This window comes from Dendrobates tinctorius, unplaced genomic scaffold, assembly GCF_039654945.1.
Source record: "Dendrobates tinctorius isolate UK_male_01 unplaced genomic scaffold, ASM3965494v1 ptg000162l, whole genome shotgun sequence".
NCBI classification, from domain to species: Eukaryota; Metazoa; Chordata; class Amphibia; order Anura; family Dendrobatidae; genus Dendrobates; species Dendrobates tinctorius.
The window spans coordinates 53,937,204-53,963,765 of NW_027361829.1; the positions used below are offsets into that span (position 1 = coordinate 53,937,204).

Genomic DNA, 26,562 nt, shown 5'->3' on the forward strand with positions numbered 1-26,562 from the left:
TGTTGGCAATGACAGAGGTCAAACGTTTTCTGTAAGTCTTCACAAGGTTGCCACACACTGTTGTTGGTATGTTGGCCCATTCCTCCATGCAGATCTCCTCTAGAGCAGTGATGTTTTTGGCTTTTCGCTTGGCAACACGGACTTTCAACTCCCTCCAAAGGTTTTCTATAGGGTTGAGATCTGGAGACTGGCTAGGCCACTCCAGGACCTTGAAATGCTTCTTACGAATCCACTCCTTCGTTGCCCTGGCGGTGTGCTTTGGATCATTGTCATGTTGAAAGACCCAGCTACGTTTCATCTTCAATGCCCTTGCTGATGGAAGGAGGTTTGCACTCAAAATCTCACGATACATGGCCCCATTCATTCTTTCATGTACCCGGATCAGTCGTCCTGGCCCCTTTGCAGAGAAACAGCCCCAAAGCATGATGTTTCCACCACCATGCTTTACAGTAGGTATGGTGTTTGATGGATGCAACTCAGTATTCTTTTTCCTCCAAACACGACAAGTTGTGTTTCTACCAAACAGTTCCAGTTTGGTTTCATCAGACCATAGGACATTCTCCCAAAACTCCTCTGGATCATCCAAATGCTCTCTAGCAAACTTCAGACGGGCCCGGACATGTACAGGCTTAAGCAGTGGGACACGTCTGGCACTGCAGGATCTGAGTCCATGGTGGCGTAGTGTGTTACTTATGGTAGGCCTTGTTACATTGGTCCCAGCTCTCTGCAGTTCATTCACTAGGTCCCCCCGCGTGGTTCTGGGATTTTTGCTCACCGTTCTTGTGATCATTCTGACCCCACGGGGTGGGATTTTGCGTGGAGCACCAGATCGAGGGAGATTATCAGTGGTCTTGTATGTCTTCCATTTTCTAATTATTGCTCCCACAGTTGATTTCTTCACTCCAAGCTGGTTGGCTATTGCAGATTCAGTCTTCCCAGCCTGGTGCAGGGCTACAATTTTGTTTCTGGTGTCCTTTGACAGCTCTTTGGTCTTCACCATAGTGGAGTTTGGAGTCAGACTGTTTGAGGGTGTGCACAGGTGTCTTTTTATACTGATAACAAGTTTAAACAGGTGCCATTACTACAGGTAATGAGTGGAGGAAAGAGGAGACTCTTAAAGAAGAAGTTACAGGTCTGTGAGAGCCAGAAATCTTGATTGCTTGTTTCTGACCAAATACTTATTTTCCACCATAATATGCAAATAAAATGAAAAAAAAAACAGACAATGTGATTTTCTGGATTTTTTTTTCTCAGTTTGTCTCCCATAGTTGAGGTCTACCTATGATGTAAATTACAGACGCCTCTCATCTTTTTAAGTGGTGGAACTTGCACTATTGCTGACTGACTAAATACTTTTTTGCCCCACTGTATATATATATAGATTGCTATGTGACCTGCATCATAAGTGATTTGGGAAAACCTCAAGTTAGGTATCAACAGTGTACCAGACAAAGGACCAGAAGATAAATCTTTCCTGATGGGCGCTATTCTGTTCTGTGGCACATATGGATCGATTGTTATTCTCAAGGTGGAACTCCATGTGGTTCATTCATTAATACTTAATAGTAAAACTGTCTTTGTTGTCCAAAGCAACCAATCTGAGTTCACCTTTAGTTTTTAAAACAGTTCCAAAAAAGAAAGTGAAGGATCGATTGGCTGCTATGGGCAACAGTTTTACTGCTATGCAGTATTGATAAATGAGGCCCAATAATGCTCAGTAACTAGGAGGATGCCTCAAGCTAAGAGCTGATTGCTTTCAACAGAATAAAATATTTGACAAATCTTTTTATCTAAAAATGGTCTCAAAACTACAAGCAAAGAAAGCAAAATAAAAATCTGGAGTGAATTTGTTAGGCCAAGTTCAAACAACTATACTTTTGGTCCAAGTGCTGTCCATGAAAAAAACGGACAGCACACAGGCAGCACTCGGACCAATGTTTTACAATGGGGCCGTGAAGATGAGCATTACTTTTCACTTACTGAATCTGCGTGTGGAAAAATTGCAGCATGCACTACAACTGCTTGAAAAAGTATTCACTCCCCGTGATTTTTTTACCTATTTTATTACCTTATAACTTGTGTTTAAATATTGTTGTAATCAAATTTGTGTGTGATCCATCAGAAGTAAATAGTCTAAGTTGGTGAAATGGGATCAAATAACTAAAAATTGGCATGTGCATATATGTTCACCCCCTTTGCGATGAAGCTGCTAAAAATTTCTGGTCCATGAAATTACCTTCATAAGTCACATGCTTAGTGAAAGGAAGTACACCTGTGTGCAATCTAAGTGTCACATAGTCTGTCAGTATATACACACCATTTCTAAAAGGCCACAAAGGTTGCATCACTATTAATCAAGTGGCACCACTAACCAAATATGAAGAGCAAGGAGATCTCAAAACAAGTCAAGGACAAAGTTGCTGATAAGTACCAGTCAGGGTTGGGTTATAAAAAATATCCCAATCTAATGATCCTCTGAAGCACCATCAAATCCATTATCATCAAATATAAAGAACATGGTACAACAACAAACCTGCCAAGAGTGGGATGCCCACCAATACTCTCAGGTCAGGAAAGGAGGGCATTAATCAGAGAGGCAGCACAGAAACCAAAGGAAATCCTGAAGGAGCTGCAGAGTTTCCAAGCAGAGGCTGGAGTATCTGTCCATACAACCACAATAAGCCGTACACTCCATAGAGGTGGCCTTTATGGAAGAGTGGGCAGAACAAAGTCTTTACTTACACACAAAAATTGTAAGTCTAATTTTGAGCTTGCCAAAACACATGCGAGAGACTCCCCAAATGTATAGAAGAAGTTGTTGTGGTCAGATGAGACCAAAATGGAACTTTTTTGGCCACCAAGGTAAACTATGTCTGGCGCCAAACCAACTCACATCATCACCCCATGAACACAACATCCCCACAGTGAAACATGGCAGTGGCAGCATCATGCTTTGGGGATGTTTTTTGGCAGCGGGGACAGGAAAAATGGTCTGTGTCGAGGGGAAGATGGATGGTGCAAAATATATGCTTGAAAAAAACTGTTTCAGTCTGTCAGTGATTTGAGACTGGGAACGAGGTTCAGCCAAAGCATACTGCTAAAGCAACACTTGCGTGGTTTAAGGAAAAATGTGTAAATGTTTTGGATTGGCCTAGTCAAAGCCCAGACCTTAATACGATTGAGAATCGGCTGTCAGACTTGGATATTGCTGTTCACCAGAGGAAGCCATCTAACTTGAAGGAGCTGGAGCAGTTTTACCTTGAGGAATGGGCACCATATATAGAGACTAATACAAAGTGACTTTCAGCTGTAATTGCCGCAAAATGAGGCTCTACAAGATACTGACTTTATGGTAAGTAAATATACTGCTCAAAGAAATAAAGGGAACACACACAGCCTGTTGCAAATGGAATAGTGTTCCCTTTATTTTTTTGAGCAGTATAGTTAGGCACACTGAAGTTTTCAGTTGTTTTGTCCTATTTGTTGTTTGCTTCACAAAAAAAAAAATTAAATCACAGTTGTAGGCATGTTCTTTACATGAACTGATGCAAACCCTAAATAAAAACTGGGGAAATTCCAGGTTGTTAGGTGGCAAAACAGAAAAAATGTGAACAGGGGTGAATAATTTTGCAAGCCTCTGTAGTCTCCTCTGTAAAATCAGATGAGATTCACCCACCCAAGTCTATGGGTGTGCAAAATAAATTGGATGCCATAAGGAGAACATTATAGCATCCAATTTTTACAGATACACTGCAATTCTGAAAACTGTAAATGATCTTGTAAATTATTAATGGCTGCTGTAAAAAAACAAACAGATTGCATAATTGTATGTGGATTGCACACTGATGTCAAGTGAGAAAAACATGGACTGAGTTTTCTGAATGAATTAGCGTTTGAACTTAGCATTAGAATTTGCCATCGCTTCCTAATTGGTAGAGGTTCAACTGGCCTCCATCAATCCTTAGGGCTATTGCTCCTTGCAGCCACTCTGCAAGAAAATACAACCCTGGGCTATGTTGCTGTTCGCCACACAGCAGGTCCATGTGAGCTCAATTGGGACATCAGTCCCTTCTTTAAGGGACTAACAACTTTAGGCAACACGGTGAAATCAATCTAAAGGGGGTTTTACACATAGCGATATCGCTAAAACGTCACTGATTTTGTGACGTTATAGCGATATCGCTAGCGATATCGCTATGTGTGATACTTACCTCCGACCGGCTCCCCCGCTGTCAATCGCTGATCGGGCAAGATCGGGCGGCTCCATTTCTCGTCATCAGCTTCCTGCTGGGCTTCCTGCTGTGTGAGACAAGCGACGCGTGGAGGCGGGAGGACGCCAGGATCGCTGTGTGTGAAAGGTGAGTATCGTGCGCTGCGTCGCTGCTGCATTGCTGTGAGGTCTTTCTGTGTGAAAGCTCACTAGCGATCATTTAGCGATGCACCAGCGATCCTGACCGGGTCGGATCGCTGGTCGGATCGCTGGTGCATCGCTAAATGTAAAAGGGCCTTAAGTCCTTGGCTTGTTCCAAAGTGGCCATTTTTTGTGCACGTATAATCCACTGTTTTCAATTTCTTTGTAAATTGACCATTACCATGCAAATTTGATTAACCCCTTCCTGCCAGGGCGTTTTTTTTTTATCTTTGATCATTCGTTTTTTCCTCCCATTCTTCCAATAGCCATACTTTTTCCTTTGATAAAGCTGTTTCAGGGCTTGCTTTTTGGCACAATGAGTTTTGAATGATACCATTTATTTTACCATTCAGACCACTGGAAAGTGAGAAAAAAATTGTGAAAAAAATGCAATTTCCAAAAAGTTGTTTGGGTTATGCTTTTACTATACTCATTGTGTATTAAAAATGACCTGGAAATATTTTTATACAAGTCAGTATAATTATGGTGATCCCAAACTTAGAGAGGTTAAAAAATTCATAATAAAAAAAATATGTTTTTATTGCCATTTTGCAAGACTATTTGAATATTTTTATTATTTAATTGAGGGAGCTGCGTGCGGGCTTTGCATGGTGAGCTCACAGCTTTAATGATAATTTGGAGTAGGTACAATAATAATCTTTATTTTTATATAGCGCTAACATATTCCACAGCGCTTAAGGCCTCTTTCACACTTCAGTTTTTTACAATCAGTCACAATCCGCCAGGTTTTGAAAAAAACGGATCCTCAATTTTTTTTTGAGGATCCGTTTTTTTTCCCCATTGACTTGCATTAATGGTGGATTGTGACGGATTGCTGTCCGTTGCATCCGTTTTTTTTGAGGATCCGCCAAAAGTTGCTGTCCGTCACCATCCTCAAAGATTTCAAAACGGAGCTTGTAACGTTTTTTTCTCTGGCGGATCCTCCAGACACTCATTTAACCCGTAATTCTTTCTGGGTGCCGGACAGAAAAAAACATTCTCTCTCTCTCTCTCTCTCCCCCCCCCGGCCACCGTTTCCTTTAAATTTCCTCATTTTCAGGATCCGTCTGAAAACGGATCCTGTGCCATCCGTTCACATAAGTTAACAACGGATCCGTTTGTCTGACTTTTTGGCGGATTTGAACTGATGCAAAAAACTGAAGTGTGAAAGAGGCCTTACAGATTGCACACATTTTCATCACTGTCCCTGATGGGGCTAACAATCTAAATTCCCTATCAGTATGTCTTTGGAGTGTGGGAAGAAACCGGAGAACCCGGAGGAAACCCACGCAAACACGGGGAGAACATACAAACTTCTTGCAGATGTTGTCCTTGGTGGGATGCTTGTTCTTATTTACTCCTTACAGCATTTACTTTATGGTTTACGGTAATTACCGTAATTTTATAAGTTTTTAATTTATTTAGATTATTTACATTTTTTTATATAAATATATATATTTCACTTTATTTCTTTAGTCACTTTGGGGGACTTGAACCTGCCATCCTTTGAGCGCTTGTACTATATACTGCAATATCAGAGTTTTGTATCATACAGTGTAAATCATAGCCTCCTGGGAACCCAACGGCATCCCATGATCGTGTCACAAGGGGCCAGTAGGAGTACTTGCAACTGTTCAATTAAAACCCTCAGAGACAAAACAACAGCGTTTGGAGCTAGCTCAGTTCACTGCTGTTGGACTTACATGCCAGCTGTGTAACACAGCCAGTATGGCCTTCATGCATGCAGACTCCAATGGATATAAGAGACTTTACTGGTATGGCAAAGAATTATTAACCCATACAGAAAAGAAAATTGCACAAGACAGAACTAAAGTAACTAAAAAGTTATAAATTTATTGAACAATTTTAAAAGACATATAACCATAATATAATAAGGAAATTTAGAGACAGTGAAAAATACAAAGAAAATTGGCACCACAGGAAAAGAGACAAGTCAAATATATAATCTATATAGTATGCTGCTCCAAGCATCAAAAATTGTATGTAGTACTATAACTAGATGTCACACCAAATAGGGGTAAGATAAAGCCACTATTAAACCAGATCAAATCAGTGTAAAAAAGATGAAGGGGCAAGTAAATCAAAAGTCTTCCAAAATTACCTCAGACATACAGGTGCCACAACCCCTACGCGCGTTTCGGCTGAATCTGCCTCCCTCGGCAGAAGGAACATTCAGACGAAACGTGCGTAGGGGTCGTGGCACCTGCAGGTCTGAGGAAATTTTGGAATACTTTTAATTTACCTGCCCCTTCATCTTTTTACACTGATTTGATCTGGTTTAATAGTGGCTTTATCTAACCCCTGTATGGTATGCCATCTAGTCATCTAGTTACAATACTACATACAATTTTTGATGTTTGGAGCAGCATGCTATATAGATTTTATACTTGACTTGCCTCTTTTCCTGCGGTTCCAATTTTCTAGGTATTTTTCTCTGTCTCTGAATTCCCTAGATATATTATGGTTATATTTCTCTTAAAATTGCTCAGTAAATGTATAACTTTTTATTACTTTAGTTCGGTCTTGTGCAATTTTCTTTTATGCATGAGCTAACAGTTTTCCTTGCACTGAACTTTCTATATCTAATTCCCTGCATGGGCACAGGTGTCTTTAATTGTACTGCCCTGTGCATTGTGGTCTACATTTGTTTTATGTGGTATGGCAAAGAAGCAGATAACCTAGAGATAAAGATTATAATTTTATAACATATCCTGAAAAACCTGCTGTAAAAATACTATGTGATATTAATAGTATGGATTGTCTGGGGCAAATGCGCAATACATAACGTGCACCATTCTTTCTGACACGTCACTTGCCAGGCAAGATTGTTCATCACTCTAGAAAACACATAAATGGTAAAAAAAATAAAATAAATAGATATAATAATTTATTCTGAACTTTAGCAAAATATCTTATTTAATAAAATTACTGCAATTTGTAAAATCTTAACCAATTAATCACAGGGCACTTCATCAACCATCCTTAAACTGCTCAAACTTTCAAAGAGAAAAAACACAAAATAATTCCAACAATTTCCAAAACCAACTGGAAAAAAAGAAGACAAAAGAATGTCTTTTACTGTCTAGTCATATAATATCCAGATGATGCAATTTTGGTAACTACCTAGTAATGTTGAGGAGGATTTGCTTTTCTTCCCTGTTCTTGCAGACTTCTTCAAACTGACATGGAATTCCATCAGGCAAACATTATGTTAAGAGTTTACCTCGTGCCCCACATCACACAGTTGCCTTTGAAAGAGGCAGAGAGAAACTTGACAGTGCACGCACTCCAGAATACAAATAGCTGAGGGATTTGCAAGACTTTTTTTTTCTCTCTATGGTAGCAGTGAGAAGAAACTTCCCCAGCAATAATTCTGCAGGCTGTAAGTATAGCAGGCACTTCAGCTGGCCAAAGACGAAAGCTGCCTAATCTTGTTCTGCTGAACTGAATTGTTCAATAAGATTTTTAAGAGGATGTGTAGACAGGCTGCGCCAAGCCAAATTATTGACAGAAACATACTGTCCGCCATGGCAACAAGTGGGAGTCTATTGCAAAAATGTAAGCAAACAGCCCACTTCTCCGGCACTAAGTGCCAAAAGATTTCGACAGCCAAACACAAGACAACTGTTACTGCTTGTCCAGGTTTTTCAGCAGACAGCTTTAGAGGCAAAGGCAACATCCGATCAGCTAAAATGTTCTTCCCAGATGAATGCCTCACAGTTTAAGAAAGACATTCCCTTTTTTTTTCTTCAGCATATTTCCTACTTTCCAACACACATTTGCAGACACGTGCTTTTTGGAATTAATATATTGTGAAACACTCACAAGCACGGTACAGTATATGGGTGTATTAAGTTTGCTGACTTCTTTCTCAAACCAAATTTCAGAAGGAAATTATTACTTTTCTTAATTTAATTTACCGGAATTTTTGAATTTTTCAAGTGTTTTGTAAACTTTTAATACATAAAAACAACTAAAACAAGTATAAAAAACTACACATAAAAGTTAAGTCTAAAGTTACTAATAATAATCTTCATACGTAAAACGTCAATGATCTCTATGGTCCTTGGCACAGCCCTAAATTTCCTTAAAGCAGCATCAAAGCAATAGCGATGTGCTAACATTACAATTGCAGTGTGTAATAAGTACATAGTAATAATATTATTAATGTATGTAACATAGGCATTCTACAGGTTAGCATCAATACCTGTGGCTCCTAATATTATTTTACAACAGTTGAAAATTTGTAAAGCCTAGACCGGAATAATAGAGAATACTCACAATCACAGGGAAAATCAGCGTGGCTCTCAGTACGGGTTAATTCTTTCAAAGACATGTCCTACTTGTGCAGATATGCAGTGCTTTCTCAGGCTCTACCCCTCTTTCTCTCTCTGCCCCATTAGATGAATTAAGAGTCTGGTACCATGCTAAATTTAACAAGCTCATTAGTATTCTTGGGGAGTTCCCGCTAGTGAACTCTCCCTCTTCAACAATTCTTCCTTATTTTTTGGGGTCAGTTGGTTATCGTTAAATCAAACTAGTGCCCTTCAGTTTTAATGGCTTGGTTAGAGCAAGGTTTATTATTTTGGCTTATGTTAAATCAATAATGGCTTTGTGTCCTTTTTATTGCATTATTCTGTAGGAGGTCAACAGCAACATTTTGATGAAGGGTCAAAAGCAACTTCAACTACAAGGCAAACTTGACAATCGTTGCTATGAAGCAACATTTTGACATTACCTTAGCTCAAGTTGCATGCATACCCTGCCGGTAGAGGGTCTGTATAGGAATGCATATTATCATACAGAGGTAGGGGAATCTATTCTTTGCCAAATTTGTGACTGCACAGAGACTGCTCATTCACCTCTCCCCAGCCAGAGAGCTGCTCAGCTCAATTCACCCCACACAAAGGCTGAAGACCAGACCTCAATGGACCGAGTGAAACATGTTCAAAACTAGGCTCTCTATTGTGACTGAATTTCTTAACATCTTTTCAAAAAGCGGAGAATGCCTTGAGGCTAAAGGAAGAAACAGGCTAATGGTGAATTGGGAATACTGAGCAAATTTCAGAGCCCTTTCCTCCTAGCTTTTGAGGTTGAAAGCAAGCTCTTTCCTTTCAAGTTTCAAAGTCCTTTTTCCTCCCGCAGTGTCACAGAAGGATTTGAAAAGAAGGTAATTGTGCTCACACTCTCCCTGATCAGAGCTTACGTCCTATTTCTGGTATTTCAAAATACTTCTTGCAATAATGGTGCGTGTAGCTCAATCCCTTAGCCGTCCTGTACTCTGCAATTGCTCATTAAATGAACAATTGCTGGTATAAAATGCCTTTTATGTTCAGGGTCTGGATATAAGATAAGCATTCCAGTACTCTAAATTTGGTTTACTAAGGAAACTTGTCTCCATCATTAAATCACAACCACTGAAGTCAGTGTATGAGTCTATCCTAGAAAACTAGCAGCTTGCCAATGCAACCACTGCATGTATGACACTGCAAATGGGAGCAGACATATCTACAGTACTTCCAAGCACTGTGTGCTTAGGTGCTCGGAAAATGTCGTTATAGATGGATATCTACCTAATTATTCTGTCTCAAAGTTTTATGCAATTGAATGAAAGTTTTGTCTTCTGGACATGTTATAGTAATATATTTTGAATCAATGTGGACAGTAAAAAGTGCAGTTCATTAATTTTACCATGTCCAGAGCATGGGGAGACGATGTATTAAGCAATGATCTTTTGCCACCCCACTCATCTTGATTGCCAGCAGGAGCTTATCCACTCCTACAGACTGAAGGACATGTCAACAAGTGCTTTCATTCTAAGATTTTTCTCTATAGCAGGGACTGGTACATCGGCACCAGAAGTTATACAACTTCCTAATGTGCTTTATTACAGGTTCTCAGTTTTCATATCCCCTCTTGTCTTTAGTTAGGCAGCTCCACTTTCAGCCATGTGCTCAACAGAGAAGAGGAGAAGAGCATTTCCTGTGTCGACAGGTGACTAGTACTATGTGTCAAGGGGGCTGGATGACTGTCTCATGTCAATAGCTATGTCAGCCTCTCATTGTCTGTGCATTGGCCATTACGGCTGGTTTATTAATTAACCTAGTTAATTACAAGAGCACTCAGCCAGCCCACTTCACACAGTGCACTGATGACAGGCGACACAAGAAACTCTCAATCTTGTTTAGCACAGGACCAAAAGCGATATTATTATCATTTATTATAGCGCCATTTATTCCATGGCGCTTTATACATACATATACATTTATATACACATGTTTTATTTTTATTTTTTCCCCTCATTGGAAAACCTCATTTAACCCAAAGTGAAGATAAAGAATATTACGTTTTGCACCTCTGCAACTTTACTCATATCCTATTATTAAGAAAAAGTTGTTATTCTAATTTAATTAGTACCAAGTTACTTTGCATATCATTTAACAATTTTCACACAAAAAAGCAGCATTGATACTGGTCCAATCTAAACATATGCCATAAGTGCTTCCGCTTAAGGAAGCACGACAAAGATGTGCTGGAAGTTATCCCAATTTCTGAGTATTGGATGTTCCTTTTTTTGCTTTTAGTTCTGTCAGTTTGCCGATCATTGATTTATGAGGTTAATGAATCAGTGGTTTTCTCCGAGAGATATACCGTATACTTTATTTGCATTTTTAATCTTTAGCATATCTTTAGTGTGTTCTTGTTTGTAAAAAAAAAGCAATGGTGAGACATCTTTAAAACGGAATCATCTTAAAACCTATAAGTATCAATGTCTTATAAAGAAACATTCACTTTGAACCTGGCTTTAAATACCACATTACATGTTATATCGATTTAAATGATGTAAGACTAGCATTTCAGATGCAAAATCACATTAAAAAGGTTAAAGGCTAAAGATTTTCCCGTTACCATATGACATCTGTTAAAGGTAAGAACAACATTTTTAAAAGAGAATCTTTAGTGAATAAGGTTTTGTTTTCAATATTGTATTTTTACATTTATCAACACACCCATCTGTTCTTTCTGAAAGCGGCAGTTCTTCCTGCGCTAACATCTGGCTTCCATAAGCTCTGGGCATAACATCTCATTTTTTTCCATGTCATGATTTCTTCAACTGATAACACTAAAGTGATTCTATTTTGGATCTAATTCAGTGCACTATCTGAGACTAGTATAAAGCATCCGATATTTTAAAATCGAATTTAATTACATAAAAGTGGCAACTGTAATTTTATACATTACTAATATAAAAACGATCTTGTACCTGTAATAATCTACTTTATTAATTAAAAGTGTACTATTCTTCATGTATTCCAATGCTCACTTGTTATCACCATTAGGTTGGGGTCAGACAAGCGTATGAAAAATATTCATGCATATTGTCATCCGCGTGCCATCCATGTGTCTGTATTTTACATCCATGTGGCATCTGTATTTATACATTAACATTTTAATAGTTTCCTAGTTTAATAATGGCAATATTTCCAGAAAAACCTAACGCTACAGAGATGAACTGTATGGGATCCGATTGTTTTGCACATTCATAAACGTGTATGGTGTCAGCTGGAATACGCAAGAGATATGCTATGATTTTTCGCACAAAGACTGAGTGTCTGTATAATAAAAAAATTATCACCTGAAGAGCAAAATTAAATTATGCTAGTCGGAGTGCCAACAAATTTTTACTGTATAATACACTCTTTTGAATGAGCCCCCACACTAAAAAATCTAAGTTTACCTTTATCAAGATTCTGTTGCATAATATTCTGCCATTGCTCCCTTCATCTGAATGAAACTTGTAGAAATCAATGTGCTTTTCACCAAATCAACCAAATTCAGATGGATTTTTAGTCACAGATGCTTTTGCAAAAAAATTTGACACGAGTGAATCTACCCTTATTTTTATATGTAACAAACTATTAAAACTGAAATGTAGAAGTTGCATAAAATATTTGCAACATGCAAAGTGGGCAGAGCTTAGCAGGGAGGCTGTGTGGCCTCTACAAGAATTTGCCATGTCTCATTCAAGCACACCCTTCGACTAGCATGCACACCAGAAGTCTTCATGAATCAGGACAATAATATACACTCCTTGACGTTGAAATTTCAACACCGTGAAGGAAAAATTGTGCCATTATGACCAATCTCTGACTATCATTGCCTCCAAGACAAAATCAGGACTCATCGCTGAAGCGATCAAATGGGCAACGTCATGAAGATGCCTTCACGAGGCACATCACATCATCCCTACCTAGGGGATTATGGTGTGTAGTATTATATGGTAGCCACACTCTCTAATCTTCTTTCCAGGTGCACTAACATCTCAGTGTTACACTGACTTGATAGTGGAACCAGCGGTATAGCCATTTCTTCAAACTGTCCAGCAGCCGTTTTTCAACTCGCCAACACTGGGCCCCATGTTGCTTGTGCTTCTGTGAATCCTGCGTGGCCTAAATGTTCTACCTGGCCTGTAGCGTTTCTGGACTTGTCTCCCATCGAGCACATCTGGGACGTCATTGGTCTGTAGCTGCAACGTGAGCTGCTAGTAGCAGAACTTGATGATTTGTATTAAGCGTGGCAGAACATTTTTTAGACAACCATTAATAACCTCATTGATAGTATGTCAAGATGTGTAAGTGTATATATCAAATTTGCAGACAATGCAAAGCTTGAAGGGATAGCTAACACTAGAGAAGACAGAGAAAGGATTCAGAAGGATCTGGATAAGCGTTAACAATGGGCAGCAACTAACAGAATGGTATTTAACAGGGAGAAATGTAAGATTCTATAACTGGGCAAGAAAAACAAATAAGACATATACAGAATGGGAGGAAAAGAACTAAGCAACAGCACGTGTGAAAAAGACTTGGGTATACTAATAGAGTACAGACTGCACATGACTCAACAGTGTGATGGTGCAGCAAAAAAAGTCAAACAGTTCTAGGATGTATTAAGAGAAGCATAGAGACTACGTCACATGAAGCAATCCCCCTCTACCCCTCCTTAGTCAGGTCTCATCTGGAATACTGTGTCCAGTTCTGGGCACCACATTTTAAAAAAGACATTGAAAAACTGGAGCAGGTTCAGAAAAGAGCTACCAGGATGGTGAGCGGACTGCAAAGTATGTCCTACAAGGAACAACTGAAGGATCTGGAAATGTTTAGCTTTAAATAAAAAGGCTAAGAAGAGGCATAACAGCTGACTACAAATTTCTGAAGAGATGTCACTGTATAAAGGGATCATCCTTATTCTCATTTGCACACATGGAAACACGAGTAGCAATGGAATGAAACTGGATAGGAGAACATACAGATTAGATATTAGAAAAAAACTTATACGATGACTCTGGAGTCCCTTCCAACTCCAACACTCTATGATTCTGAGATTTCGGCATGTGGCACTCACACTTGAGACTGAATAAAAAATACATTTTAAACATTTTGCTTCCACTTTTTAATCATTTGCATATCAGTAACATGTTTATCCATCCTGTGGTTTAAATAATTTTACAATATTTCCTTCTTGGTGCTGAAATTTTAATGTTGACAAGTTTATTTATAAGTGAAATATGGGAACAAAACAAAGAAATTGAAGGTTTCAGTCATAATATACCAAATATATCTAGGAACACATTTCATGGAAATTTATACATAGCTCCCAACCATCCCGAATCTCGCGGGACACTCCTGTTTTTGACACCCCCAACCCGCTTCCTGCACGGGACACTATTTTTCCCACATTGCACTGAGCCGCCACGCCCCCCCATGCACCAACCGCATCCTCGGCCTCCCAGAGAGCCACCGCAGCCTGCAATTATGTGGCTGGGCTGTTCTGTGGCTGCGCGCACAGGACCTGTGATGAGGTCACAGGAGGGGAGGAGTTGTTAGGGGTCACATGATCAGGGGCCTCCGTGTCTGCAAGACTCTGCTGTGCTGGTTGTCATGGTGCTGAATGGGGTAAGTTTCTGTGTGGGGTCAGGCGGGGGTTTACAGTGTGGATGCAGCAGAGCTGTGTGTGTACAAGGTGTACGGAGCAGAGCCGTTGTGTACGAGGTGTACGGAGTGGAGCTGTGTGAGTATGAGGTGTACGGAGCGGAGCCACATGTGTACGAGGTGTACGGAGCGGAACCACATGTGTACGACGTGTACAGAGCGGAGCCAGGTGTGTACGAGATGTATGGAGCGGGGCGCGTGTATACAAGTTGTACGGAGCAGAGCCGCGTGTGTATGAGGTGTACGGAGCGGAGCCATGTGTGTACGAGGTGTACGGAGCAGAGCCACATGTGTACGAGGTGTACGGAGCAGAGCCACGTGTGTATGAGGTGTACAGAGTGGAACCGCGCGTGTTTGAGGTGTACGGAGCCACGTGTGTATGAGGTGTACGGAGCAGAGTCGCATGTGTGCGGAGCGGAGCCGTGTGAGTACGAGGTGTACGGAGTGGAGCCGTGTGTGTACGAGGTGTACGGAGACACGTGTGTATGAGGTGTACAGAGCGAAACCACGTGTGTACGGAGCGTACGGAATGGAGTCGTGCGTGTACGAAGTGTACTGAGCCACGTATGTATGAGGTGTACAAAGCGAAACCACATGTGTACGGGGCATACGGATCGGAGCTGCACATGTACGGGGCGTACGGAGCGGAGTCGCGCGTGTACAAGGTGTATGGAGCATAGCCATGCGTGTACGAGGTATACGGAGTGGAACTGCGCGTGTATGAGTTGTACGAGGTGTACAGAGCGGAGCTGCGTGTGTACGAGGTGTACGGAGCGGAGCCACGTGTGTACGAGGTGTACGGACTGGAGCTGCGCGTGTATGAGTTGTACGAGGTGTACGGAGCGGAGCTGCGTGTGTACGAGGTGTACGGAGCGGAGCCACGTGTGTACGAGGTGTACGGACTGGAGCCGCATGTGTACGAGGTGTATGGAGCGTAGCCGCGCGTGTACGAAGTATACGGAGTGGAGCTGTGCGTGTATGAGTTGTACGAGGTGTACGGAGCGGAGCTGCGTGTGTACGAGGTGTACGGAGCGGAGCCACGTGTGTACGAGGTGTACGGACTGGAGCCGCGTGTGTACGAGGTGTATGGAGCGGAGCCATGTGTGTATGAGGTGTACGGAGCAGAGTCGTGTGTGTACGAGCCACGTGAGTATGGGGTATGCGAAGCAGGAGCCGTGTGTGTTGTGAGTTCATTGAGTTCTCCTTCCAGGCTCCCTCTGGTGGTAACAGGAGGTAGTGAAGCTGATTTAAATCAGTAGAGATCTGCCACCTGATAATGAGGATGACGATTGGACTTCAGGAATCTCAGATTGGATTTAAGACAGCCGACGCCCTACTCTGGTGCTGTTATTTCCTTCTGCTTGTCAGTTCTTGGTTCTCAGCTCTGTTCCAGTCAGCTCAAGCTAAGTTTCTCTGCTAATGTTCACACTTGATTTTGTTGTTCTAGCCATTTTTTTTGTGGTCAGCCAGCCCCGGCTGGGGCTGTGCTGAATTTCCAGTCTTATTTATCTGTATTTGCCAATTTGCTTTTTGTCCCTTATTAGATTGGCCTCTTTGGCATCTTGCTCTGTCTCAGAATATTTCAGAGTGCTGATATAGTGGGAGAACTCTAGTGACTTCAGGGTTAATTTTGTTATCAGAAGTGTTGGACATTATTTTGTACGGTTTTGGGCAGATTGCAGACAGTATCTTTCCTTTCCTCTCCTTTCTAGTTAGTTTGGGCCCCATCGCTTGCTCAGCCTATTTCCCTGCCTGTGTTTGTGTTTTCATCTTGTTTCACTGTCAATACATGTGTGGGGGCTGCCAATTCCTTTGGGGTCTGCTCTGGGGCAGTTAGTTTTCCCCTTTTCTTGCTTTAGGCTTATTTAGTCCTCCGGCCGTGGTGAGGCGTCTAGGTTCATCGTAGGTACGCTCCATGGCTGCTGCTAGTTGTGTGGTTAGGATCAGGGATCTGCAATCTGCATAGTTACCAATCTCTCAAGTTTTTCTGGGCTTAGCATGTTTAGGTTTTTTCCTCCTCGGTGACCCATTCATAACAGAATCACCAGCCATACCGCAGATTCTAGGGTACTCAAAAGCAGGAAAAAGTTGTTAAAAAAAGAAAAAAAAAGTGTCAGAATTTTTTTTTTTTATATATATATTTTCCTCTTTTTCTCTGGGGCCGTAGGAGGATTTTTTTTTCCCTAATGGAGATTAAGCAAATGTCTGATCGTGTGGAGCAACTTGCTGCTGAAGCGCAGGGAATTTCCACCTACCTCATTCAGTCACCTGCTGCTGAAAATAAGATCCCTACTCCTGATGTGTTTTCTGGGGATCGGTCTAAATTTCTGAATTTTAAGAATAATTGTAAATTATTTCTTGCCTTGAAGCCTAACTCATCAGGGAGCTCTGCGCAGCAAGTTAAAATTGTCATCTCCTTGTTGCGCAGCGATCACCAGGATTGGGCTTTTTCTCTGACACCTGAAAATCCTATTCTGACTAATGTGGATGCATTTTTTCAAGCCTTGGGTTTGTTGTATGATGAACCTAATGCTGTTGATCAAGCTGAGAGAACCCAGTTGGCATTAAACCAGGGTCAGGATTCTGCAGAGTCATACTGTCAAAAATTCCGAAAGTGGGCGGTCCTTACTACATGGAATGATAGTGTTTTGGCAGCTCTCTTTCGGAAGGGTTTATCAGAGACCGTAAAAGATGTTATGGTGGGATTTCCTGTTCCCTCTGGTCTGGATGATTCCATGTCATTTGCCATTCAAGTTCATCGGCGTTTATGTGAACGTAAAACTACACGGGAGGCGCTGCCACCTTTTGAACAAACGTCTGAAACTATGCAATGTGATGGGGTTTTATCTAGGGCGCAACGTCAGGAGTTTAGAAGGCGTAATAAGCTGTGTTTTTTCTGTGGAGATGCCTCTCATACTATTTCTGTCTGCCCTAAACGAGAGAAACGTTTTGCACACACATTTGCTGTGTGCAGGGTACAACCTAAGTTCCTTTTGGCAATTACTCCGATCTGCTCCTTATCCACGTTTTCCACTAAGGCTTTTGTGGATTCAGGAGCAGCGTTGAATCTGATGGATTTGGACCTTGCTAAACGTTGTGGTTTTTCCATGACGCCTCTGCGGACGCCTATTCCTTTGAGGGGTATTGATGCTACTCCTTTGGCGGAGAATAAACCTCAGTTTTGGACCCAGGTGATAATGCGAGTTACCCAAGACCACCAAGAAAATTGTAAATTTTTGGTGCTGCATAATTTGCATGATACTATTGTTCTGGGTTTTCGCTGGTTGCAAACTCAAAATCCAGTTTTGGATTGGAAATCTGGGTCTGTGGTGAGTTGGGGTTGTCAGTGTGTCCTTAGGGATGTTCCTGTTTTCTCCACCTCTCCTCAGTCTCATGATATTCCTGATTATCTGGCCGATTTTTCTGATGTATTTAGTGAGAGTAAGTCTGCATCTTTGCCTCCTCATAGGAGTTATGACTGTGCAATTGAGTTGATGCCTGGGTGTAAATTTCCCAAGGGTCGGCCTTTCAACTTATCAGTACCCGAACATGATGCTATGTGATCCTATACTAAGGAGTCGTTGGAGATTGGTCATATTAGACCATCCTCGTCACCTTTAGGTGCTGGGGTTTTTTTGTGGCCAAGAAAGATGGTTCATTAAGACCGTGTATTGATTATCATTCCCTTAACAAGATGACGGTTAAATATCAGTACCCGTTACCTCTGATGTCTGATTTATTCTCCAGGGTTAAGAGTGCCTGCTGGTTTACTAAGCTTGACCCCAGGGGGGCGTATAATCTTATTCGCATCAAGCACGGGGATGAATGGAAGACGGCGTTTAATACTCCGGAGGGACATTTTGAGTACCTGGTGATGCCTTTTGGACTCACTAATGCCCCTTCTGTCTTCCAGTCCTTTATGAATGATATTTTCCGTGACTTTGTGGATAAGTTTTTGATCATCTATCTGGATGATATTTTGAGCTTTTCTAGTGATTGGGATTCTCATGTGGAACACGTCCGGACTGTGTCCGGATTTTGAGGGAGAATTCCCTGTTTGTTAAGGGATCGAAATTCCTCTTTGGTGTACAGAGGATTTCATTTTTGGGATTTATCTAGTCTCCATCGACTATTGAAATGGACCCGGCCAAGGTACAGGCCATTTATGATTGGGTTCAGCCTACTTCTTTGAAGGCCCTCCAGAAGTTTTTGGGTTTTGCTAATTTCTATCGTAAATTTATAGGTAATTTTTCTGGTATTGTCAAACCACTGACTGATCTGACCAAGAAGGGCGCTGATGTGCTGAATTGGTCTCCTGAGGCTGTCTCATAATTTCAGGAGCTTAAGGGGAGATTTACTTCAGCTCCGGTTTTACGCCAACCTGATGTCTCACTTCCATTTCAGGTGGAGGTAGATGCTTCTGAGATTGGTGCAGGAGCTGTTTTGTCCCAAAAAGACCCTGTGACTTCTAAGATGAATCCCTGTGCCTTCTTTTCTCGAAAGTTCTCCCCATCTGAACGCAACTATGACGTGGGGAATTGGGAATTGTTGGCCATGAAATGGGCATTTGAGGAGTGGAGACATTGGCTGGAGGGAGCTAGACATCAAGTTGTGGTCCTCACCGATCACAAGAATTTGATTTATCTGGAGTCGGCAAAATGCTTGAATCCTAGACAGGCTAGATGGGCCTTGTTTTTCACGCATTTTAATTTTGTGGTTTTTTTTCTTCCGGGCACTAAGAATGTTAAGGCAGACACCCTTTCTAGGAGTTTTTTTGCCGATTCTCTTAGTGTGACCGAGCCTACTACCATCCTAGGTGAGGGGGTAGTTCTTTCTGCCATTTCGCCCGATTTGAGATGCGCCCTGGAGGAATTTCAGGAGGATAAACCTGAGCGCTGCCCTATGGGAAAATTGTATGTTCCTGACCAGTGGAGAAAGAGAGTGATGTCTGAAATTCATTGCTCCGCATTGGCTGGTCATCCAGGTATTTTTGGTACCAGAGATTTGGTGAGTCAGTCCTTTTGGTGGCCTGCCTTATCTCGTGATGTCAGGAATTTTGTACAGTCCTGTGGGACTTGTTCTCGGTCTAAACCCTGTTCTCGTTCTAGTAGGTTGCTGATGCCCCTGCCGGTGCCCAAGAGGCCATGGACCCATAATTCAATGGATTTTATTTCTGATCTTCCTGTCTCTCAGAGAATGACTGTTATCTGGGTGATTTGTGATAGATTTTCGAAGATGGTCCATCTGGTACCACTCCCAAAGTTGCCATCTTCCGCTGAGTTGGTGCCCTTGTTTTTACAACAGGTGGTTCGGTTACATGGGATTCCTGAGAACATTGTGTCCGACAGAGGAGTTCAGCTTGTTTCCAGATTCTGGAAAGCCTTTTTTTCCAGTCTGGGAATTCAGTTATCCTTCTCCTCTGCCTTTCATCCCCAGACCAATGGACAGACGGAGAGAACAAACCAGACCTTGGAGTCTTATTTAAGATGTTTTATATCTGCTGATCAGGATGATTGGGTCTCATTTTTGCCCTTGGCCGAATTCACACTGAACAATAGAGCTAGTTCTGCCACTTTGATGTCACCCTTTTTCTGTAATTTTGGGTTTCATCCTCGATTCTCTTCAGGGCAAGTGGAATCTTCGTCCTGCCCAGGTGTGGACACTGTGGTTGAGAGAATGCAGCAGATATGGGACCAAGTGGTGGATAGGTTGTCTCTCTCTCAGGAAAAGGCCCAGCGATTTTCCAACCGGCATAGGACCATTGGTCCCCGGTTTAAAATGGGTGATATGGTTTAGTTGTTGTCTAAAAATATTCCTATGAAGGTTGCATCTCCAAAATTTAAGCCACGATTTATTGGACCTTATAAGATTTTGGAGATTCTTAATCCTGTTTCTTTTCGATTGGCTCTTCCAGTTACGTTCAAGATCCATAACGTATTTCACAAATCTCTGTTGAAGAGGTTTGTTGAGCCAGTGTTTCCTATGGCAGCACCCCCTGACCCTGTGTTGGTTGAAGGCAATGTAGAATATGAGGTAGAGAAAATATTGGATTCTCGCTTGGTTAGACAGAGATTCCAGTATTTGGTCAAATGGAAGGGTTATGGCCAGGAGGATAATTCTTGGGTCTCTGCCTCTGATATTCATGCCAATAGATTGGTTCGTGCTTTTCACCGGGCCCATCCTGATCGGCCTGGTGGCGTGGATGAGGGTTCGGTGACCCCTCCTCAAGGGGGGGTACTGTTTTGAGTTCATTGTTCTCCTTCCAGGCTCCCTCTGGTGGTAGCAGGAGGTAGTGAGGCTGATTTAATCAGTAGAGATCTGCCACCTGATAATGAGGATGACGATTGGACCTCAGGAATCTCAGATTGGATTTAAGACAGCCAACGCCCTACTCTGGTGCTGGTGATTCCTTCTGCTTGTCAGGTCTTGGTTCTCAGCTCTGGTCCAGTCAGTTCAGTTCGGCTGGGGCTGTGCTGAATTTCCAGTCTTATTTATCTGTATTTGCCAATTTGCTTTTTGTCCCTTATTAGATTGGCCTCTTTTTGCTCTGTCTCAGAATATTTCAGAGTGCTGATATAGTGGGAGAACTCTAGTGACTTCAGGGTTAATTTTGTTATCAGAAGTGTTGGACATTATTTTGTAGGGTTTTGGGCAGATTGCAGACAGTGTCTTTCCTTTCCTCTCCTTTCTAGTTAGTTTGGGCCCCATCGTTTGCTCAGCCTATTTTCCTGCCTGTGTTTGTGTTTTCATCTTGTTTCACCGTCAATACATGTGTGGGGGCTGTCTATTCCTTTGGGGTCTGCTCTGGGGCAGTTCGTTTTCCCCTTTTCTTGCTTTAGGCTTATTTAGTCTTCCGGCCGTGACGAGGCATCTAGGTTCATCGTAGGTACGCTCCACGGCTGCTGCTAGTTGTGTGGTTAGGATTAGGGATCTGCAATCTGCATAGTTACCAACCTCTCTGGTTTTTCTGGGCTTAGCATGTTTAGATTTTTTCCTCCTCGGTGACCCATTCATAACACATGTGTGTACGGAGTGGAGCCATATGTGTACGGGATATTCGGAGCGGAGCCAAGTGTGTATGAGGCATACAAAGCGGGCTTTTCCCACGGACACAGGAGTACATGGCGGAGCCCCAAGATGCACTTTAAAACTCACACATGATGGTCCACCGGAAGTGATGAGCTGGAAGCTGACCGGAAATTAGATAATTTCATGAGGAGATTGTGACGGAACCAGGAATGCTTCAGATCCATCACCATGTCCATCTCCGACAGCGCGGACAGCAGGATCACCTTGGAATTGTGGGTGCCGGCCATGTGAGTGGATCATGATACAGTCATATGTTAAAGTTTGGGCACCCCTATTAATGTTAACCTTTTTTCTTTATAACAATTTTGGTTTTTGCAACAGCTATTTCAGTTTCATATATCTAATAACTGATGGACTCAGTTATATTTCTGGATTCAAATGAGGTTTACTGTACTAACAGAAAATGTGCAATCTGTATTTTAACAAAATCTGACCGGTGCAAAAGTATGGGCACCTCAACATAAAAGTGACATTAATATTTCGTAGATCCTCCTTTTGCAAAAATAACAGCCTCTAGTCGCTTCCTGTAGCTATTAATGAGTTCCTGGATCCTGGATGAAGGTATTTGTGACCATTCCTGTTTACAAAACAATTCCAGTTCAGTTAAGTTTGAGGGTCGCCGAGCATGGACAGCCCGCTTCAAATCATTCCAAAGATGGTCAATGATATTCAGGTCTGGGGACTGGGATGGCCATTCCAGAACATTGTAATTGTTCCTCTGCATGAATGCCTGAGTAGATTTGGAGCGGTGTTTTGGATCATTGTCTTGCTGAAATATCCATCCCCTGCATAACTTCAACTTCGTCACTGATTCTTTCACATTATTATCAAGAATCTGCTGATACTGAGTTGAATCCATGCGACCCTCAACTTTAACAAGATTCCCCGTGCTGGCATTGGCTACACAGCCCCAAAGCATGATGGAACCTCCACCAAATTTTACTGTGGGTAGCAAGTGTTTTTCTTGGAATGCTGTGTTTTTTAGCCTCCATGCATAACGCCTTTTTGTATGACCAAACAACTCAATCTTTGTTTCATCAGTCCACAGGACCTTCTTCCAAAATGTAACTGGCTTGTCCAAATGTGCTTTTACATACCTCAGGCGACTCTGTTTGTGGCGTGCTTGCAGAAACGGCTTCTTTCGCATCACTCTCCCATACAGCTTCTCCTTGTGCAAAGTGCGCTGTATTGTTGACCGATGCACAGTGACACCATCTGCAGCAAGATGATGCTGCCGGTCTTTGGAGGTGGTCTGTGGATTGTCCTTGACTGTTCTCACCAATCTTCTTCTCTGCCTTTCTGATATTTTTCTTGGCCTGCCACTTCTGGGCTTAACAAGAACTGTACCTGTGTTCTTCCATTTCCTTACTATGTTCCTCACAGTGGAAACTGACAGGTTAAATCTCTGAGACAACTTTTTGTATCCTTCCCCTGAAAAGCTATGTTGAATAATCTTTGTTTTCAGATCATTTGAGAGTTGTTTTGAGGAGCCCATGATGCCACTCTTCATAGGAGAATCAAATAGGAAAACTACTTGCAAGTGGCCACCTTAAATACCTTTCCTCATGATTTGATACACCTGGCTATGAAGTTCAAAGCTCAATGAGGTTACAAAACCAATTTAGTGCTTCAGGAAGTCAGTAAAAAGTAGTTAGGAGTGTTCAAATCAAGAAAATGATAAGGGTGCCCATACTTTTGCACCGGTCAAATTTTGTTTAAATGCAGATTGCACGTTTTCTGTTAGTACAATAAACCTCATTTGAATCCAGAAATATAACTGAGTCCATCAGTTATTAGATATATGAAACTGAAATAGCTGTTGCAAAAACCAAAATTGTTATAAAGAAAAAAGGTTAAAATTAATAGGGGTGCCCAAACTTTAACATATGACTGTATGTCCTGCACCAAGAGGCTCAGGTGGGCATTACAATGGGAGCCGGGCTGCTATAGTATCTTTATAGAATCTTTCTTTATTTCTCTCTTTCTTTCTCTCTCTGATTCTTTCTTTCTCTGTTCTCTCTTTCTCTCTGTTCTGTCTTTCCCTCTCTTTTTCTCTCTCTGTTCTTTATTTCCCCTCTTTCTTTCTCTCTCTCTGTTCTTTCTTTCTTCCCCTCTTTTTTTCTCTCTATCTCTCTGTTCTTTCTTTCATTCCCCTCTTTCTTTCTTTATCTCTTTCTTTCTTTCCCCTCTTTCTTTCTCTCTATTGGTCTGTTCTTTCTTTCCCCTCTATTTCTCTTTCTTTCTTTCTCTCTGTTCTTTCTTTCCCCTCTTTCTTTCATTCTCCCTCTGTTCTTTTTTTCTGTCCCCTCTTTCTTTCTGTGTTCTTTCTTTCTTTTTCTCTGTTCTTTCTTTATTTCCCTTCTTTATTTTTCTGTCCTTTTTCCCCTTTCTCTCTCTCTGCTCTTTCTTTCACTCTCTGCTCTTTCCCCTCTTTCTCTCTGTTCTTCCTTTCTCTCTGTTCTTTCTTTCCTCTCTTTTTGTCCCCTCTTTCTTTCTTTTCTCTGTTCTTTCTTTCCCCTTTTTTTCTCTCTCTGTTCTTTTTATCTCTCTCTTTCTTTTCTTTCTCTCTCTAATCTCTTTTTCTTTCTTTCTATTTCTTTCCCCTCTTTCTTTCTCTCTGTTCTCTTTCTTTACTTCTTTCTTTCTCTCTCTTTGTTCTTTCCTTCTTTCCAATCTTTCTTTCCCCTCTTTCTTTCGCTCTCCCTGTTTTTTTCTGTCCCCTCTTTCTTTCTCTCTGTTCTTTCTTTCTCCTCTTTCTTTCTCTCTCTGTTCTCTTTTTTTCTTTCCCCTCTTTCTTTCTCTGTTATTTCTTTCCCCTTTTTTCTCTCTGTTCTTTCTTTCGCTCTCTGTTCTTTCTTTACCCTCTTTCTTTCTCTCTCTGTTCTTCCTTTGTCTTTCTCTCTGTTTTTTCTATCTGTTCTGTTCTTTCTTTCCCCTCTTTATTTCGTTCTCTTTCTTTCTCTCTCTGTTCTTTTTTTCTGTCCCCTCTTTCTTTCTGTGTTCTTTCTTTCTCTTTCTCTCTGTTCTTTCTTTATTTCCCCTCTTTATTTTTCTCTGTTCTTTCTTTCCCCTCTTTCTTTATCTCTCTCTGTTCTTTCTTTCCCCTCTTTCTCTCTGTTCTTCTTTCTCACTCTGTTCTTTCTCTCTCTGTTCTTTCTCTCTCGTTCTCCTGTCTTTCTCTCTCTTTGTTTTCTTTTCTCTCTCTCTGTTTTCTTTCTTTTCCTTAGTACCAGTCAGTGTGCCCACAGTACCAGCCACTGTGCCCATAATGCCAGCCACTGTGCCCTCAGTACCAGTCATTGTGATCAACAGTGTTAAATGGGTGCGGTTGGGTGTGGACATGGGTGTGACTAGTTAAAAAATGGGTGTGGTCATGGCATGGCCTAATATTTGCAGCGGTGCGCTGTGCGCACCACAGCCTTTGTCTCTCTTTCCCTTCTTCAAAAGTTGGGAGGTATGTTTATATATGAAGGTGCTCAGTAGCTACAATAACGTGAAAGCATGTTATCTGTATTATGGCCACAATTCTTAGCTTGAATGCTAGTCTACTGACCCAAACAAGCATCATCATAGATCCCTACAATACTATTAACGTGGGTCATAAGCGCATGGGTACGACAGGGATTTTGTCCATAACATGGATGCTAAAATATGCCCACATTACAGGTTTCTGACTAAGGTCTTACAGACATAAAAAGTGAGCATACACATGTTCTGCAGCACTTCTTCTGATATCCCGTAGATTTACATGAATATGTTGATACCTAACAGGAGGTCTTCATTTCTGGACAGCTGTATGATGTGTCCTGTAGGTGTCCTTTTTTCTCTTTTTTTTCATCAGTTTACATAGGGGCTTTGTATAAGCATTTCACAGAGCGTCCATTAAGACTACTAGTCACCATTTATTTCCAGCAGCTAATTAACCACATCAAAAGGGGTTATCCAAAGTATAAATAAATAACATAGGAAGAAAGAAATATGTCCCGCAGGGTTTACAACATGCCATTCTTATCCATGCAGTTGTTCTTATCGCTGAGTAACAGTAAGACTCATCACGTAGGGTATTTCAAACCTACAGGGAAAATGGATGAGTTTAAGCCCTTCTGGGTCTAACTATCTGAAAGTATGGAAATAACCACTGTGGCACAAAAAGGGTTAACACAAGGGAGGGTTTTTTTTTTTTACCTAGGACTAAAACCTGCTCAAGCTGCTTAAACCCGATAATTAGCTCTGCAATAAGCAGTTTAACTACAACAGTCAAGCGTGAAAACCCTTTTAAAAACAGAATATTGGTTCATCTCAGAAAAATTCTGTGTGACTTGACCACTGGAATGTTGTAAATATGTCATTATATTCAATTTTTTCAGTCCTTATCTTAAGAGGAAAATGATGCATTACCCAATACTTTGCATGCAAATTGTATTGCTCAAATGATCACTAACAACACAAAAGATGGATAAGTAACCTTCCCATGACTTGACAATAGTTGTTACACTTGGTGCTGTACACCATTTCCTCTGTATCAGATTTTCATTTAAGAAGATCACTTGGGGTAAGATCACACAGCTTATTGTACTCTATAATAAGTGTCCTATCTCTTGCTGAAGTGGTTTTCACTTGCAGAAATATAAGCAGCTGTATAAATGGAAAAGCAGACTTCTCATGTAATACAATTAAGAGTGGCATGTTGGAGGATTTTGAAATTCCACATGAGAAAAACTTTAAAAACGAAGGCATGAGCCATGCACATACAGTGAACAGGTCGGTAAGACAGTGTTCACACCACCAGGAAACAGGAACACAGAGAAACAGTACAACAAATGTGAAAAAATACTCTGCAGTAAAAAAAAATTCCAACAATGAACAGCAAGTGCTAGTAAAAAGATGATAACAAAACAGGGTATTTAGTCGATACGTTTTTTGCAAAAAATGTACGCTAAGCGGCAACACCAATGCCAAGGTATACAGAGCAGTCCTACCCAATGTATTTAAAACCTGACCATGTGAAAAACTTTTCACATGGTCAGGTTTTGAATACATTGGAGTCAT

At 41.3% G+C, this 26,562-nt stretch overlaps 1 protein-coding gene across 5 annotated transcripts in view; it reads right to left on the reverse strand.

Annotated features, from left to right (window-relative positions):
• The window catches only part of GLI3 (GLI family zinc finger 3), a 318,573-nt gene that overhangs the window by 206,057 nt on the left and 85,954 nt on the right, over nucleotides 1-26,562 (reverse strand). Inside the window, exon 1 of one of the 5 annotated variants that reach the window (XM_073550021.1) lies at nucleotides 8,714-10,120. The exons of the other annotated variants lie outside the window; for them this stretch is intronic. The gene's annotated coding sequence lies outside the window, so the exon portion shown is untranslated. Of the gene's footprint in view, nucleotides 1-8,713; nucleotides 10,121-26,562 lie in introns of those variants that run through there. 5 annotated transcript variants of the gene reach the window in all.